The following is a 9,205-nucleotide window of genomic DNA, read 5'->3' as shown; positions in this document are numbered from 1 at the left end:
TATATATATATATATATATATACATACACACACATATATACATTCCTAGAAAACATAAAAAAAAAACAGGGGCCGCATTGGCTTATAAAAGTGCTAGGCAGCTTAAAAGAGGGAAAAATGACATCTCAGCAATATAATGAGAAAATTTGGAATCTGAGAGAGAACAATTATTTAGTTTCTATTTAAAAAAAAAAACAGGACAGCAAAAGACAGATAACTCAGCTTCTGTTTTAATTAAGCTAAACCTATAGGCCATTTAAATGAATGTTGAAGAGATGTGTCAGGGAGTATGTTGAACATAATGTGTTACTTAAAACCTTTAATAACCAAAATTTTTTACCTGTCTACCAGAGAGAGCTGTGATTGCACTGTGAACCAAATTGTTGTCATGTGAATAGAATGCATAAAAGACTTTAAAACCAACCCTCTTTTACTCATTAAAGTCTTCTAGTGCTTCATTAATTTTAATGGTATAATCTAGTTCTGATTGAAGTGCACCTGAATGCAGTTAGTGCCTCATCAGTACTGATGAGTTCCAAGTAATTCAGGCCATGTTTGCAGAGTGATCACAAATTATGTCTTTATTTACATCTACTCTATGCCTGTTTGCCCATGTCTTCAACAGCACAGCTTTTACATTCCAGGAGCCCAGCATCTTCCTTTTTGACCTTACCTACATTATTTTAAAGAGATTTCTATTTTCAGAGCTGCTTTTATACTACAACCGAGTTCTGTGCAAACAAAAAAAAAGATTTTGTGGAGATGCCAAAATATGACATTTCTTCCTCAGATCTTCAGACTGAATATAGATATGAGACAAATGCATTTTTGAAAAGTAGGGAGTCTCATGTATATGTTAGAAAGTAAATGAATATCAGTTTTGCCTTTCCACTGTAACTGTTTCATAAAACTAATTTTTTAGAAAAACCTCTTCTTAAATCCTCTTAGAATTCCATAATTACATCTCTCAAACTAGATTTACTCATTGTCAAATACAGGTTTAGCTTACAGATTGAAAACACAATTAATTATGGGGCACCTCTAATCCTTGATCTCTAGTACGAGTATTTTCGCAGTACTAGAATAAGTGACTCTCTGAATATATAGACCCAAAGCAAGAAGATCAAACAATCTAACCCCATCCCCATCATAGGAACTAACTAAAGAGGATTTGGACATGAGTAGCACCCGAGTGGGGCTTTCTCCAATGATGCTAAAGGCACTTTCACCAAATGTGGTCTCTTCATCCCCCTTTTCTAAGTTCCATGATAACCATTTGCCTTCTCTTCACATAGGCTTTTTGCAGAAAGGGTAAAATGTAGTTAATTTGGCTTCCTTTTCTGAATCATCTGATTCCAGTCTTGCAGTTCTTTGGTTTAGTCTTAGATCCCAGGCAGTTCTTTGATTTAGTCTTCCAGGTGGCTAATCTCCATTATGTGCAAATTTTTCTAGTTGTCAGATGGCAAATTTACTTTTTTTCACTTTTGAGGGTTTTGAGGCTCCCTCAGATATGTTTTCTTCCCCAATAAAATTCTAAAGCCTTGTATAGTTCCCTACACAGATGATAGAAAGAATGAATATTTTTAATGTAGAGAGATGGTGATTATTTCATTTCTACCTTGATTATTGGATTAAATACAGTAGATATTGCATACTTTGTACCAAAGTTTTTCTCCACTAAAATTAATAGCAACTGTGTATCCTTTCACATTAAAAAAATTAGGCATGATTAAATGTCAAATTTTTAAAAGTTGTTATGAAATATTTTTGACATTCAAAAAGCAATAAAAGACTTCTTATGTCTGGGGACCAGCAGGTGAGGATTCATCATTATGAAAAGGGTAATCACCAAATACCATGAAAATCAGAAGGTAGTGGAACAAAATATTTAGAACTGAAAGAAGGGGGTGGGGGAAGGAGAGAATTTAATGTTTATTGATTCAGGTAACTAGGTCTGTGTCTTTGAAAATGTGAATTTCATCCCAAAAATGTGACATCAGTTTAGAGGATCACAATCAGAATTTTTTTTAAACTGAAAGAGAATAAGTTAATATAGAATAGAAAAGCATCAAGTGCATCTCACATAGTACAGATAACTATTATTACCTGAAACTTTTATTTGGGTTTTACATACATACACATACACACTCACTTGCTTACTCATATATGTGGGTACCAGATTCTAATGTAAAATATATTTCTTCCCAGAGGTTACGGTGAAAGAAAAAAATGCAAGTCACTGCCTTATATTATTTAATCATCATAAAAACTTTGTAAGGCAAATTATCTCCATTTTACAAATGAAACCAAGACTCTATTAAGTTAAATCATTTGCCCTTGGTTATACACCTGGTTAGTGGCTGAGCTTGAACTTAAGGCAGATCTTTTGACCTCAAAACAATTTCTTGATCCAAATCAGGGCACTTGTGAAAGAATTGCTGATAGAGATTGGTTCAAGATGGCGGAGTAGAAGGATGTGTGCTCACTCCCTCTTGCAAGAGCATGGGAATCACAGCTAACTGCTGAATAACCATCGACAGGAAGACACTGGAACTCACCAAAAAGATACCGCATATCCAAAGACAAAGGAGAAGCCACAATGAGACGGTAGGAGGGATGCAATCACAATAAAATCAAAGCCCATGACAGCTGGGTGGGTGACTCACAGACTGGAGAACACTTATACCACAGAAGTCCACCGACTGGAGTGAAGGTTCTGAGCCCCACATCAGGTTTCCCAACCTGGGGGTCCAGCAATGGGAGGAGGAATTCCTAGAGAATCAGACTTTGAAGGCTAGTAGGATTTGACTGCAGGACTTTGACAGGACTGGAGGAAACAGGGACTCCATGCTTGGAGGGCACACACAAAGTAGTGTTCGCCTTGGGACCCAGGGGAAGAAGCAGTGACCCCCGGAGAGACTGAACCCGACCTACCTGCTAGTGTTGGAGCGTCTCCTGCAGAGGTGGGGTGTGGCTGAGGCTCACCGTGGGGACAAGGACACTGGCAGCAGAAGTTCTGGGAAGTACTCCTTGGTGTGAGCCCTCCCAGAGTCTGCCATTAGCCCCACCAATAAGCCCAGGTAGGCTCCAGTGTTCAGTTGCCTCAGGCCAAACAATCAACAGGAAGGGAACCCAGCCCCACCCCTCAGCAGTCAAGTGGATTAAAGTTTTACTGAGCTCTGCCCACCAGAGAAACAGTCAGCTCTACCCACCACCAGAACCTCCCATCAGGAAACCTGCACAAGCCTCTTGGATAGCCTCACGCACCAGAGGGCAGACAGCAGAAGCAAAAACTACAATCCTGCAGCCTGTGGAACAAAACCCACACTCACAGAAAGATAGACAAGATGAAAAGGCAGAGGGCTATGTACCAGATGAAGCAACAAGATAAAACTGCAGAAAAACAACTAAATGAAGTGGAGCTAGGCAACCTTCCAGAAAAAGAATTCAGAATAATGATAGTAGAGATGATCCAGGACCTCGGAAAAAGAATGGAGGCAAAGATCGAGAAGATGCAAGAAATGTTTAACAAAGACCTAGAAGAATTAAAGAACAAACACCTAGAAGAATTAAAAAATAAACAAACAGAGATGAACAATACAATAACTGAAATGAAAAATACACTAGAAGGAATCAATAGCAGAATAACTGAGGCAGAAGAACGGATAAGTGACCTGGAAGACAGAATGGTGGAATTCACTGCCACAGAACAGAGTAAAGAAAAAAGAATGAAAAGAAATGAAGACAGCCTAAGAGACCTCTGAGAAAACATTAAACGCACCAACATTCGCGTTATAGAGGTCCCAGAAGGAGAAGACAGAGAGAAAGGACCCGAGAAAATATTTGAAGAGATTACAGTCGAAAACTTCCATAACATGGGAAAGGAAATAGCCACCCAAGTCCAGGAAGTGCAGAGAGTCCCAGGAAGCATGAACCCATGGAGAAACACGCCGAGACACATAGTAATCAAGTTGACAAAAATTAAAGACAAAGAAAAATTATTGAAAGCAGCAAGGGAAAAGACAAATAACATAGAAGGAACTCCCATAAGGTTAACATTAAAAACCATATGATCATCTCAGTAAATGCAGAAAAAGCTTTTGACAAAATTCAACACCCATTTATAATAAAAACTCTCCAGAAAGTGGGCATAGCCATTTCCACATAAGCAGACATACTGTGGCAACACAGAAGTCAAAGAGAAGGACCCAAGGAAGATAGCCAGAATGGTTTCCTAGCCATCAAAGTCTAATCTAGCTGCATTCTGCCCCAGATACAAGGAGTATTGCAAATTTTAAGTCTTGTGACACAAAACCATGCTTTGTTCACATCATTGCTCAATGAATATTGATTGAACGAGACCTTAGTAAACAGGAACTCTTTGCATGTTGTGACTACTTTGGCTGAAAGATATGGCATTCAATTAGAATTTAACTAATATTTAAGTCTTTTTATCTCTTTCAATTGACCCATTTGTTACATAAAAGATCTCTTATTTTCACTGTAACATCGCCAATGCGTTTGTTTCCTGTAGCAAAAGAAATCACAACTTCTGCAAAGAGGATCACATCATTCAAATATCCGGCAATGTTTGAGGAGAAAGAATATTCTTGTATCCAATTTAAGTGCTATTCCATGCTCTGAAAATTGAAGAGCTGTCAGGGAAGGATATTTGATGAATATGGAAGGTTTTAACAAAACCTGAGGTGCCAGACTGAGTATTTAGGAATCCATTGCAGATTTTGTTTAAATGACTGCATTTAGTTATGAATATCTTGCTCTGAAAGAGTAAAGTCACACATGAGTACATTCCAGGTAATACAATAAAGCAGTGGTCCCCAACCTTTTTGGCACCAGGGACCAGTTTCGTGGAAGACAATTTTTCCACGGACCCTGGTAGGTGGGGAATGGTTTCGGGATGATTCAAGGGCATTACATTTATTGTGTACTTTATTTCTATCATTATTACACTGTAACATATAATGAACTAATTATACAACTCACCATAATGCAGAATCGGTGGGAGCCCTGAGCTTGTTTTCCTGCAACTACATGGTCCCGTCTGGGGGTGATGGGAGACAGTGACCCGAAGTGTGTTTCTTATGTCCAGTCTCCTCCGTGATCTCGTTTTGGTCGCTGTCACTGCAGAAAACCCTGCTTCACAAAGATTGGATGTTGGAAATGGAAGCAGGCTTTTCAGTGCCTTTGTGGCAATCTCAGGATATTCCTCCTTGACTTTAATCCAGAACGTATGGAGATTTGACATTGTCTCAAGCATACTTTTAAGGCCCCCCGTCACTTGTGATCTCAAGCAGTTGATCCTCTTCTAGCTCCGACAAAGTCAATTCACCTGGCTTATTCACAAATGGGTCGCAGATCCATTCCTTCCCAGTTTGGGGGTCTTTCGTGGTTGGGAAGTAATGCTCAATCTCTTTTGAAAGCTGAGATAAGTGATCATGCACCATCTGGGAGAAAGAAGGCCCTGGCTCAGTCTCTTTCAAAATCTCTGTTTGAAACATGTCAAAAATCCCAATGTTCCCTCGTTGTTCCCATAATTCCAGTTTGGCTTTGAAAGCAGCCACTTTATCTGCCGACTTGAACACAGTTGTCGTTCTCCCCTGAACTGACAGATTGAGTTCATTGAGCAGGTTGAATGTGTCACACAAATAAGCAAGTTTTGTGACCCATTCTGTGTCACCGAAAGGTGCTGCCAGTGGTGACTGTTCTTCTAAAAGTAATCTCTGGAGTGGCTCTCATAACTCAAAAACTCTGGCTAGTGATCTACCTTTAGAAAGCTATCTCACTTCTGTGTATAAGAGAAGACGTGTGCTCTGGGTCCATCTCCTCACAGAGCAGCATGAACAGATGTGAGTTAAGGGCATGTACTTTAACGTGGTTGATAATTTTAAACACATCCTGCAAACTTTGTTAAGTTCAGGTGACATTTTTCGGCTAGCCAGCATTTCTCTAGGGATGACACAATGCATAGACTCACATTCAGAAGCGACCTCTTTGACCCAAGTAGTGAAATAAGAAAGCCATCCAGTCATGGCAGCTGCTCCGTCCATGCATATACCAACACAAAATGACCAAGTCAGTTTTCCTGATGTGCAATCATTCAAAGACTTCAATAGTTCTGCAGCTGTGGTGTTGGTTGGCAACAAAAGTGCACATAACATATCCTCATGCACATCCTCCTGAAAAATATACAGCACAGAAACAAGCACTGTTGCCTTGTTGTCAACATTGGTAGACTCGTCAACCTGGATTGCCTACCACGGTGACTCATTAATCCTCTCTGACAATGTGCCTCAGTATCCTCTGCTATTTCATCAACCCATCTAGTTGTGGTGCTAGCCGAAAGAGGAACACATGCCACCTTTTGAACTGCATGCAGCCTCTCCTAAAAGTTCAAGACAGATGTCCTCAGCAGCAGGCAGGATCAACTCTTCCCTAGTAATAAAGGGCTTCTTAGCTTTAGCAATGCCGTTAACCACTAAGAATGATGCTTTCAGTGCAGACACATTTGATGAAGTGGGCCTTCAATAATTGCTTCTGTTCTTCGTGTTCACGTTTTTTTTCTTTCGAAATAGTCCAAAGCCTTGTCCTTTAAGGCAGGGTGCTTGGTCTCCATGTGGCAAAGCAGTTTTGAAGGTTTTACAGCTTTGTTGGATAGCTAGTCGCCACATATTATACAGAGCGGGCTTGGAGAAAGTGAATCACCTGTTGCAATGAAACCATAATTTAAGTAGGACTCTTGTTATTTTCTTTTAAGTGCAGCTTTCTTTTTGCTGGCAGTCTTAGAGTCTTCTGCTGTCTCATCATTGGGTCTTTCCCCCCTTTCAAAGAAGCTCTCCAACAACGTTTGGTTTTTACTCAATTTGGCTAGGATTAGCTTGCGGGCTTACCAAAACAGCGACTGAGACAAGTGTGCAGTGCAGGAAAGAGGCGTGGACGGAAGTGGTAAATAAAATAACGGGTGGGCCACATGCGTACAAAAATAAGTGTCGGATTCTGACTTAAAACATACCACCAGATGCAGCTGTACAATTGAAGTACATCAACTCACTTGCCACTATAAAGCCTGCCACCAGACGCAGCTTCATTGTCACTTGCCACTCACCGATAGGGTTTTGATATGAGTCTGCAAGCAATTGATTATGGTCTCTGTGCAGTCAGACCTCTCTGCTAATGATAACCTGTATTTGCAGCCGCTCCCCAGCACTAGCATCACTGCCTCAGCTCCACCTCAGATCATCAGGCATTAGATTCTCACAAGGAGCGCGCAGCCTAGATCCCTCGCATGCACAGTTCACAGTAGGGTTCGCACTCCTATGAGAATCTAAAGCCACTGCTAATCTCACACGAGGCAGAGCGCAGGCGGTAATGAGAGTGATGGGGAGCGGCTGTAGATACAGAGGAAGCTTCGCTGGCCCACCTGCCGCTCACCTCCTGCTGTGCGGCCCAGTTCCTGACAGGCCACGGACCGGTATCAGTCCGATACCGGTGGCCTGTTACAGACCGACACCAGTCCATGGCCTGGGGGTTAGGGACCCCTGCCCTAAAGGATGGTTTTAAGGGATATTCAAAGACAGATTATTATCATATTATAATAGTGATTCTTTTTTTATTATTTAACATGCAAACCCTTACATAGTACTTAAAATGTGTTGAGCACTTCTAAGTGAACTTTACAAGTATTAATTTTATCCTCCAAACAACCCTATGAGAGAGGCATTATCATTGTTCTCATTTTATACAAAGGAACTTCGGGAACTTAGAGACTAAGTCAATCACTTAATGTCATATAGTAGGAGAGTCGGGACGTGTACTCAAGCAGTGTGGCTGTAGAGTCAACATGCTTGGCCATGATGCCAGTCCTCTCAACCCTCCATCCCTCGTCCCCAGAATGCCAGTCACTGCTCGAGGTTCTGCTCCCTCTTTTGTTTACAGGCATTGGTTGGTAGAACGGCCCTCTACCCCATCCCATTCAGGGTGTTTAGCACAATGTCCTGAATTATATTGGGTGTGGCTTCCTCTTCTATATTTCAAAGACATTAATTTGTCACTCAAAAGTTACTATGGTGCCTATTAGCACCAGCACAAGTGTGTTCTTTTTATACTTTATTTTTCTCAATATAGTAGGAGGGAAGACAATTGCTTATATTATAGCTGTGATGTATTTTCACAGTAGCATCTACAGTACTCATTTACTCACAAAATGCAGAACTTGATCTCACTCCTATTATTCTAGATAACAGTATTTTTCTTGTTATGTGGAACACTTTTAGAATTACAGAATTAGCTGCAGCCACTTCTTCTGTCATATGCCCCTTCAGGTTACAGATACCACAGGATGGATGGAAGAGGATAACAAGATTCGAGAGGTAACTATCTGTGTGCTGAGGGAAGAATTCGGCTTTCAAATTGTACTAAATACATTTTCAGTGTTTGAGACATCACATTTTGGATTGCTTTTGAGAGACTGAATGTACAAATACACAATGGCCAGACCATACATGACAACAGAACTCTGACCCACAACCTCTGCAGCAACCAGTTCAAGAAGCCAAACCACAGTCTCTGAAGCATTCAGCCCAGAGATTGGGCTTTGGTCAGGGATGCCCAGTTCCCCTCATTTTTGCCCCTGCTTCCAGTTCAGGACCAGCCAGAGAAAGCCAAATATGCTTCCCAAACCACTTACCTAGGATACCCCGCCTCTAGTTAGTCTGCCTCCAATTTCCCCATGCCTACCACCCGGCTCAGATCACACCCGAGCATACCCGTTTTTTCACCAGAAAGCTTTCCTATGCCTGCCTTTGAGTTTCTGCCAGATTCAAGTAGGTGGTGGTGACTGATTCCCTTGCTATAGCAAGCCCTAAATAGCCTCTGCTATAGTCTCTGTTTGTCCTCATTTGTATAGTCTTTATTTCCACACTTTCAAGAGAAATGAATCTTCTCTTGCTCTACTTGCCAGAAAATTGATTATATTAGTTCCTCTTTTCCAATGGTGTCTGTAGGGATTGGTTGAAGGGTTGACTACAGTAGCATCTAGATAGTTGGAGGGTTTCTACATTTGTGTGAAAGTCGCCTTACAAATATTAGTTTTATCGTTGTCCTAAAATATTTTTACTTCCTACTACTTGTAATTGGATGTGTTTGCCCGTCTCAGTAGCATTAAAAAAAAAAAATCAGAGAAACAAAC

This window comes from Neophocaena asiaeorientalis, unplaced genomic scaffold, assembly GCF_003031525.2.
Source record: "Neophocaena asiaeorientalis asiaeorientalis breed wild unplaced genomic scaffold, Neophocaena_asiaeorientalis_V1.1 scaffold37, whole genome shotgun sequence".
Classification (NCBI taxonomy): domain Eukaryota; kingdom Metazoa; phylum Chordata; class Mammalia; order Artiodactyla; family Phocoenidae; genus Neophocaena; species Neophocaena asiaeorientalis.
Note: the sequence above shows the minus strand (reverse complement) of the source record.